At 39.9% G+C, this 9,170-nt stretch overlaps 1 pseudogene; it reads left to right on the top strand.

Moving 5' to 3' along the window:
* The first annotated feature begins 843 nt into the window (after nucleotides 1-843).
* Nucleotides 844-943, top strand: LOC114034942 (annotated as a pseudogene).
* The last annotated feature ends 8,227 nt before the right edge of the window (nucleotides 944-9,170 follow it).

Raw genomic sequence — 9,170 nt, forward strand, 5'->3', positions numbered from 1 at the left:
TCTCTTGACACCACTGGTGTCAGATAGACACCTGGCTAAACCCTTCAGAGTCCTGGACAGTGCTCTAAGATGGTTAAATAGAAATGCTGATGGGAATCTTCATTGTAGAGTCTCCTTGCTGAAAGTACCCTATGTCTATGAAATCATAGGTTCAGTCTAAAAAAGAAATGATTGAGTACACACAACTACACACAACACTAACCTCTAACCTAGTCTAGGGACTCATCATATCATGCCACAACTTTTGCAGTTTTCTTCTAAATAGTTCCATTTCTTTCTGGTTCTGCCCTTTCTAATCTATCTTCCACATAATTGCTGAAGTGATATGTCTAAGACATATGTCCTCACAAATATTTTTTTTAAAACATTAATAGGAGCAGCTAGGTGGCACAGTGGATAGAGCACTGGTCCTAGAGTCAGGAGGACTTGAGTTCAAATCTGGCCTAAGACACGTATCACTTACTAGCTGTGCGATTCTGGGCAAGTCACTTAACCCCAATTGCCTCGCAAAAATAAATATATAAATAAAATCATTAATGGCTCCTGATTCCAATATTCTTTAAGATAAAATACAAACTTTTCAGGCTGGCATTTAAATCCCTCCACAATGTGGACCCACTAGTATTTCTAGTTTTATTTCATATTACTGCCCTGGACAAAGCCTCCATTATGATTGAACTGGCCTCCTAGCTTTTCACTATGCATGACAATCCATATTTCACCTTGGAACCTTTGTGTAAGTGATCCCTCGTTTTTGGAAGGTGTTCCCTTCAGAGTGCATCTGCCTTGCAAGATCTCTAATTTCCTTCAGAATGTTGCTTACTTAGGAGCCGCCTATTATATGTACTTTGGCAGCACATATACTAAAATTAGAATGATACAGAAATTAGCATGGCCCCTGCACAAGAATAACGTGCAAATTCATGAGATGTTCCATATTTTTTAGTGGTGCAGTGGATGGAATGCCAGACCTGAAGTTGGAAAGATTCATCTTCCTGAGTTCAAATCTGATCTCAGACACTTACTAGCTGTATGACCCTGGGAAGATCACTTAATCCTGTCTGTCTCATTTTCCTCATCTGTAAAATGAGCAGAAGAAAGAAATGGCAAACCACTCCAGTATCTTTGCCAAGAAAACCTCAAATGGGGTCACGAAGAGCTGGACGCAACTGAAACAACCAAACAGCAGTGTTGAGGGCTTTCTTCTGCTTCCTGCTGTTTGGTGCATCTATTTCTTGAAATAATTTTGTAACATTTTGCATATTTACTTTGTATTTACTTGGCCATGTACATATATCCTCTGTAGAATGGAAGCTTCTTTGAGGGCAAGGGCTGTTTAGTTTTTGTCTTTGTATTCTCAGTTCCATGTTCATAGTAGGTGCTTAGTAAAAGTTTGTTGAATTAAATTGATTGAATCTCTTCCCTCCAAAATCATCTATTCTAAAATGATACTGCATTAGTCTTAACTATAACATACTCACAATAAAGAATCGCAAGTTAAAGTTGCTCAGTAGCTGCTGTTGACTGAAAATGCCAGGAGACCTGATTTTTGAATCCTGTCTCAGACATTTAGCAGCTTTGTGACTCTAAGCAAGTTACTTTAACTTCTTCAACTTTAGTTTTCTCATCTTTAAATTGGGCATAGTATAGCCCCTAACTTAGCCAGGTTGTTGTGAGAATCAAATAAGATAATATAGGCAAAGTACTTTGCAAACCTTAAGGCACTATGGGAATGCTAGCTATTATTATGATTATTATTAGTAACATCTTTTGAATGTTTTTGTTCTATCTATCAGAGTTGTATTGAGTAGAAACTTACTGAGAAGAAGAGATAATCAGGCAGAGAAAGGAAAGACTTCTGGTAGGAAGCTGATCATCATTGTCTTTATCCCAGTTCTTTCCAGCTGATTGGGAACATAGGATATTTCTATGATACAGACAGTCCAGAGGCATCCCCAAACCTTGGGTGCAATAATCTTCAGGTTATAGCAGAAACAAAAAACTTATCTATTATGATCTTTCAAAAGGCACCTGGTAAACAGGCTACAATAGGGTCTTGTCACTATTATTTCTGTGGCAAAACACCATGCCCACAGAACAAAGCAGTTTAACAATCTTGGTAGAGACATGGGCTCTTATGAGGAGAGGCGAATGTGTACTGCAGGTGTATATATGAGAGGGGTACTCATTCAAGTGCATTTGCTCAGTTTCCTATCTCTGACATCATAGTCAGAGAGAGTGTACAGACAGGAGGCATGGTCATTTCTAGCATAGGATGTTCTGGGCAGAAAAGATTCCAGAAATGGGAGAGGAAAGCATACAGATCAGCCAGGGAATGGACTGCATCTACAGCAGAGATAACCTTTCTCAAGAAGGTGTAGCCCCTCCCCAAACAGAGGGGTGTGTGTGTGTGTGTGTGTGTGTGTGTGTGTGTGTGTGTGTATGATGGTGGTGGTGGTGTTTTGACAGCACTCCCAGGATTCAGTGAGTTGTTTCTCCCCTGTCTTCCTTTATTTCTTATCCACACAGGATGATAACAGGTATCCTAGAAGGAGGAAGACGGACAGCATTTGCTGAATTGTTCAGACACTTAGATTGTGGCCAGTAGCAGCACATGAGTCAGTTCGGATATCTCTGTTGTAAATTGGCCGAGGAGATCATTTCGACCCCTTCCCATCATCACCGCCACTACTGTTATTAATGCTGTGAAACAGCAACCTCTCTTAAAAATAACAGCACCACTAAGGACCTGAAAGATTGTCAAACATAAAAGAAAGTCACGGTGTTAAGCTCTGAACCAAAGCCTCCTTGCTGGGGACAACAGCAGCATTGACTTCTCTGTATAAGCAGTCAGGCTATATTAGCCAGGCACCACTTTAGGAAAATAGCCGAATTTCCCAAGAGAGGAATTGTGAAAAGTTAGTGGGTGGATAGTATATCTTTCATTTAAGAAGATAAAAGTCAGCCTGGCAAATGAAAGCAAGAGCATTCTCAGTCCTGGGTCTGACCGTGCTGGATTTGTTCACCAGCTTTTGAAAGGATGCATTATCCCAGGGAAGCTTGTGTTATGGTAGGAGAGGCAGCAATGACTAGAGCATTGAGCATCCAGCTGCAATGCAGGAGATATCCATTTCTAACTGTGCAATTGATTCATGTTGCTAGGCCCAGATGAATTCTGTTTGCAGTCTTTCCACATTAGAAAAATCTTTGCTTGGAGGTAGAGTGGTAAAATTACTCAAACCCTTAGAAGAGAGATAGAATTAGTAATAGTAAATATTATCACTGAGGGCAGCTAGCTGGTGCAGTGGATAGAGTGCCAGGCCTGGAGTCAGCACCTAAGTTCAATCCACTGAGCCACCTAGCTGCCTCCACAGTGGCACATAGTAAATGCTATGTAAATGTTAGTTATTATTGTTTATTATTATTCCCAACATCCTGAGCATTAGGAATTTCTGCCTGCTTTTATAAATTGCTAGGGGGAGGGGGAGTACGGAAATGTGTCAGAATAAGGACAGAGGCTCAAACGCTGCTTTTCTCAGCTCTGCTGACCTTTGTTACCTTGTCCTTTTGCACAGAGAATTTCCCAATAGCTTCTCAACCTGCTTTACAGGCATTGCTTCCATTGGTATCCTTAGACTCAAGCCATGTCTTCATTTCTTACTTACCAACCTGTTGATAATTTTAACTCAAAATGTGTGTTCTTAATTTCCTGCTTTTAAATTTATTAGGTAGGGATCTTACACATATTTAAAGGTTCTTATGGACCACTTGGCCAATGACATATCTCAGGAAATGGGTATTGTGATCCCCATAACTGCATGATTTTTAAACGCATTTTCAGAGAAATTGTCTCCTAGTATAATAGCGCCCAGCTCTAATGGTGCTGGAGGGAGTGGGGTAGGCAAAACATCCTTGTCACATGACTTTTTGCTGTTATGAGAAGTTGCTGATAGGCAACTGAAGATACATGGCTCCCCAGTAAGGACGTGAGGCATCTAGGTGACTCAGTGGAGAGAACACTCGGTCTGGAAGCAGAGCCGAGTTCAAATCCGGCCTCAGACACTAGCTGTATGACCCTGGGCAAGTCACTTAACCTTTGTTTGCCTTAATCCACTGGAGAAGGAAACAGCAAACCACTCCAGTACCTTTGCCAAGAAAACCCCATGGACAGTATTGGTGTGCTGTGGTCCACGGGGTCATGAAGAACTGGAAATGACTGACCAAGAACAAATGAGGACATGATTCCATCTTCAGTATGGCTGAATCAAGGATAGTATAAGAAACTCTGCATTGCAAAGGAATTTTACTTCTCATTTGTTTATTCATTCAGCAAGCATTTAATAAGTGCCTACTACACCTGTAGGTAAGTACCAAATGTAAACTTTGAGCTATGCTTCATTCCATTCTTTTACCAATACTTATAGGCTAACTTGTATCACGATAGATTTGAATTATATTTAGATTGGGAAACTGAGGTAGAGGGAACAAATAAATGGAGGGCAATAAATATTATTCCTATTGCAATTTGACTTGCTATAAAGATACGCTTCATAATTTTAGAGAGAGGAGGGGAACCAGACCTCTGATTTAATTGGTGTAGTGAAGGGGTGGGGAACCTGCTGCCTCAAGGCCACATGTGGCCCTCTAGGTCCTCAAGTGTGGTCTTTGACTGAATCTAAACTTCACAGAACAAATCCTCAAGAGGATTCAGTTTGAGGACCTAGAGGGCCAGATGTGGCCTCGAGGCAGCAGGTTCCCCACCCCTGCTCTAGTGCATGTGAGAAGACACCTTTGGCCAAAGCTGTTTAACTTACAGTCTTACAGAGGTACCCTGGGCTTTGAGAGGTTAAGTCACTTACCCAGGGTCACAAAGCCAGTAGATGTCTGAGCCAGGACTTTAATCCTAATCTTCCTGATTCTGACGTCAGTATTTTCTCCATTCTACTATGCTGTCTCTTTTTTTTTTTTATTTTAAAAAATCATACCCCTAGGAAATAGGTCCTAACAATATCACTGTGATTTAAGTTATTTACACAAATGTGGTGCCCTTCTTACTTTTGGCTGCCACTTCCTAATCGGATCTCCTCAGCTACTCATTAGAGCAGGGTGAGAGAACAGCTTTCTTTGAAAACAAGAGATCTGGCACCTAAAAATGATGGTGATCTTTTTTGAGAGATTCTACCCCCTTGTTATTTAGTCATTTTCAGTTATGTCACACTCTTCATGACCCTATTTGGGGTTTTCTTGGCAAAGATATTGGAATGCTCTGCCATTTCCCTCTCCAGCTCATTTTATGGGTGAGGAAACTGAGGCAAACAGGGTTAAGGGACTTGCCCAGGGGTCACGCAGCTAGTATATGTCTAAGACCAGATTTGAACTCATGAAAATGAGTCTTCCTGACTCTAGGCCTGGCACTCCATCCACTCCACCACCTAACTGCCTCTTTACTTCTTTGGGTATTACAATAGACTGAAGCTATCCAGTGGCTATCTAGGTCACACTAGTGGCCTTTTGAGACCACCACATTATATAATCAGGGACTTCCTGAGTCATCATATTCTGTATAGCTCTCCAATCCTTTATAAAACGGTAAATGTGTTACTTCTCATGTTTTGCATCACAAAGAATAACAGGGTTTGCAGCAGATTGCTATGAGATGTCTTGCCTTATTGGAGGTATCTTGGTTTTTCTAAATTAATCCTTGTTTTGTTCTTTGACTATAACTTTCAACTATGACTGAATTGAGGCACTGAATGAACTCCTCTTGGAGAAAGAAAGGATTCTTAGGCTAGCTCATGAAGGTTCTTAAGATTAGCCTTCCCAGGCTAGCTCAGGAATGAATGAATGAATGAATGTATAAACAAAAAGATAAATTAAGTACTTAATTAGGTGCCAGGAATGGTGCTAGGTGCTGGAAACATAAATGCAAGCAAGCAAGAGGGTCTCTGCCCTCAAAGAGGGACTGGGAAAAACTATACAAATAGAGTAGTGGTGACTGACTGACAGTTTTTAAGTAAGAAGTCAGGGAGAATGGTCAGGGGCAGCTAGGTGGTACAGTGTATAGAACATTGAGCTTGGAATCAGGAAGACTCATTTTCATGATTTCAAATCTGGCCTCAGATGCTTATTAGCTAGGTGACCTTGGGCAAGTCATTTGACCTTATTTGCCTCAGTTTTCTCATCTGTAAATGAGTTGGAGAAGGAAATGGCAAATCATTCCAGTGTCTCTGACAAGAAAACCCCAAATGGGGTTACAGAGACTCAGACACAACTGAAAAATGACGGACCAATAAGAGTAAATGGTGATTACAGTCTTAGGAAAATTGACTGACAGGTCCTTGGCAGGAATAGCGGTTTTTATTTGACTTTTGTTCCTAGAGCTAGACCTTGATTATCAAGAGACTACCAAGTTACATTAATTCATGATGTTTACTTAACCTAACTCCTAAAAGTAATACATAATCTGTTGTATGTATATTCATTGCTGTAAGAAGATTCCAGTGAAGAAACTCCCTCTGAAAAGAAAAGAAAAAAAAAAAAAAAGAAACTCCCTCTGCCAATATAGATCATTAACTGTTCTTCAGTTTATAGTTTTTTAGATAGTTGCTTAGGGTCCTCAAAGGTTAAGTTACTTGTTCTGGGTCAAAAATTCAGTTTGTGTCAGAGTCAATATTTGAATCCAGGTCTCTGTTTCCAAGGCCAGCCCTCTAGCCACTATACCAACAAAGTTCATTGGACTTCCTATTGTTGTTGTCGGTGGTAGGTTTTTGTGTTGTTGTGATGGTTTTTTTTCTGGCCTGCCAAGAAGAAGAGTAAAAAGAAATAGCAATTGAGGTCTGTAGGTCCAATTTTTGTAAATCACTCTTCACTGCTAAAGACTATTTGAATACCAACCCAGCCCCACACAAATATAGCTGATGTGAGCAGTACCTAATTTAGAAATGATTAATGGTGCCTGTACTCAGCCAGGGCCCTAGAACCTGGCAAATTCTCATTCTGGCAGCAAGATTCTTTGCCCCTCCCCTGTTCCTTTTAATGTCTAGAATTAGAATTCCAGGCTAGTATGCAGTTGTGCTTAGAAATACAACTTTCCTATCATAAAAGTGACTTTCCTGTCATAATAAAGAGATTTGGAAGTCAGAGTTTCTCAGCTTCCCCAGGGCTCCAATCTCTGTTAGGGATCTGCAGACCAATCTGGGCTCTTTCACAAAATCAGCCTGTAAATGGGAACTTAGCAAACAACACTTGCCTAGGCAGAAAGGAGAGGTGTAGGCCAAAGTCCTTCCTAGTTGTCTTGGCCCTGACAGAATGATGGGAGAAAAAAAAAAGGCATTAAATGGAACAAAGTTTCCCAGAAGATGAGCTTTACAGTCCTGAGCAGAAGTAAATTTTATAACTTTGTCAAGAGTGAAAAATAATTTTCCCTCAAATACATTCAAAGAACATTGGCTTCAGTGAGTTGCTGCACAGATGTGGTACTCTGTCTCTCATAACCATGAAGTACTCTAGGGGTCTTCAGAATTCACATGGTTTAATGACAAGTTTGGATGGCCCTATGCTTAGATGATAAGACTGTTAGTTACAGTTCCTAAAGTCTAGGCTTCTTTCTTTCTTTCTTTCTTTCTTTCTTTCTTTCTTTCTTTCTTTCTTTCTTTCTCCCTCCTTTTCTCCTTCCTTCCCTCCCTCTCTCTTCCTCCTTCCTTCCTTCCAGCATCTCAGTTAGATCATTAAGTTTCACTTCACCTCAGATAAAATCAAGGTTGTTTTTTTTTTTTTTCTTTAAGAAGAGTGTCCCTTCTATGTGGCCCTGGGTGACTCACTTTTCTTCATCTCAGTTTCTTTGCATATAAGATGACACTGCCAACTAGAAATTCTATGATCCTAGTATCTTAGCCAATGATTAGCACAGTGCTGGGCATATAGCAGGTGCTTATAAATAATTATTAATGGAAAGTCCTCACTCAGGATACAGACTATTCATCAGCAGTGGACAGTATACGACCAATTTATTTAAAATGGCTTTTTATTTGACCTATTATTTTATTTATATTATCAGTGAACATGGTAAGGCAGTGTGAAAAACAGTGGATTTGGAGACAGAGGGCAAGTCCTATCAATGTTACTCATTTATTACATATATGACCTTATTTTCTAAGTCTCAGTTTCCTCATCTAAAAAAATTAGGCAGACTGGATTTAATCATCTCCAGGTCGAAAAATCTGTGATCCTATGATTTTGAAGGTCTCATTCAAGATTCTAAATCTATGTTCCTACCTTTAATAACCATAGAACTTTGTAACATTTTCTTCCAGAGTCAATTTATTCACAGACAACAGGCCATCAGACTGACCTAAAGATGAATTGATCAATTGTTAGAGAAAAGGAAGAAAGGGAGGAAACAGGCATTTATTAAGCATCTACCATATGCCAATCACTATGCTATGTGCTTTACAAATATCTTATTTACTCCTCACAACTCCTACTACCTGATGGTAGTAGGGTAGAAATTAGCCCCATTTTGCAGTTGAGGCAAACAGAGGTTAAGTAACTTGTCCAGGATCATACAACTAGTAAGTATCTAAAGCTAAATTTAAATGCAGGACTTCCTGACTCTAGGCCCAGTATTCTATCAGCACATCCTCACAATGATGTAACTCTGGTGTCTCATTTCTAATCAACCAAAAGAGCTATCAGAGGCCCAGTGTATGCCCTGTATAGTACACTATCATATAATTTAATCTAAAATGGAAATTAAACATTTTGTGCAACAGGCAACATGTCATACCTGGTCTTGGAGTGAGAAAGACTTCTCTCAGCTCAAGTCTTGACTCTAACATATGTTGATGTATGACCTTGGATAAATTGCATAATCTTTCAATCTCCCTAATTCTTTAAGACTATAAGATGCAGAACAGTTGCTGGCCTGCATTGATAGAGGGAATTCCCCTACACCTGAGAAATCACAGTGAAGAAGAAGGAGGAGAAAGAGGAGGAGGAGGAAGAGAAGGAGATTGGTGGAAACCCAAGTCCTTCAGTACAAATTTTTAATTCCTTAGAACTTCAGCAATGAAGGGTGGATTATGTCTTTTCTCCAAACTCAAAAGTCTAAGTGAATAAAGAGCTATTTTTCCATGGCCCTTGAGATCCATCTCTTTAGCTATAGCTCAGAA

The sequence above is a fragment of the Vombatus ursinus genome, unplaced genomic scaffold (genome assembly GCF_900497805.2).
Source record: "Vombatus ursinus unplaced genomic scaffold, bare-nosed wombat genome assembly UNPS02009132.1, whole genome shotgun sequence".
In the NCBI taxonomy this organism is placed as follows: Eukaryota; Metazoa; Chordata; class Mammalia; order Diprotodontia; family Vombatidae; genus Vombatus; species Vombatus ursinus.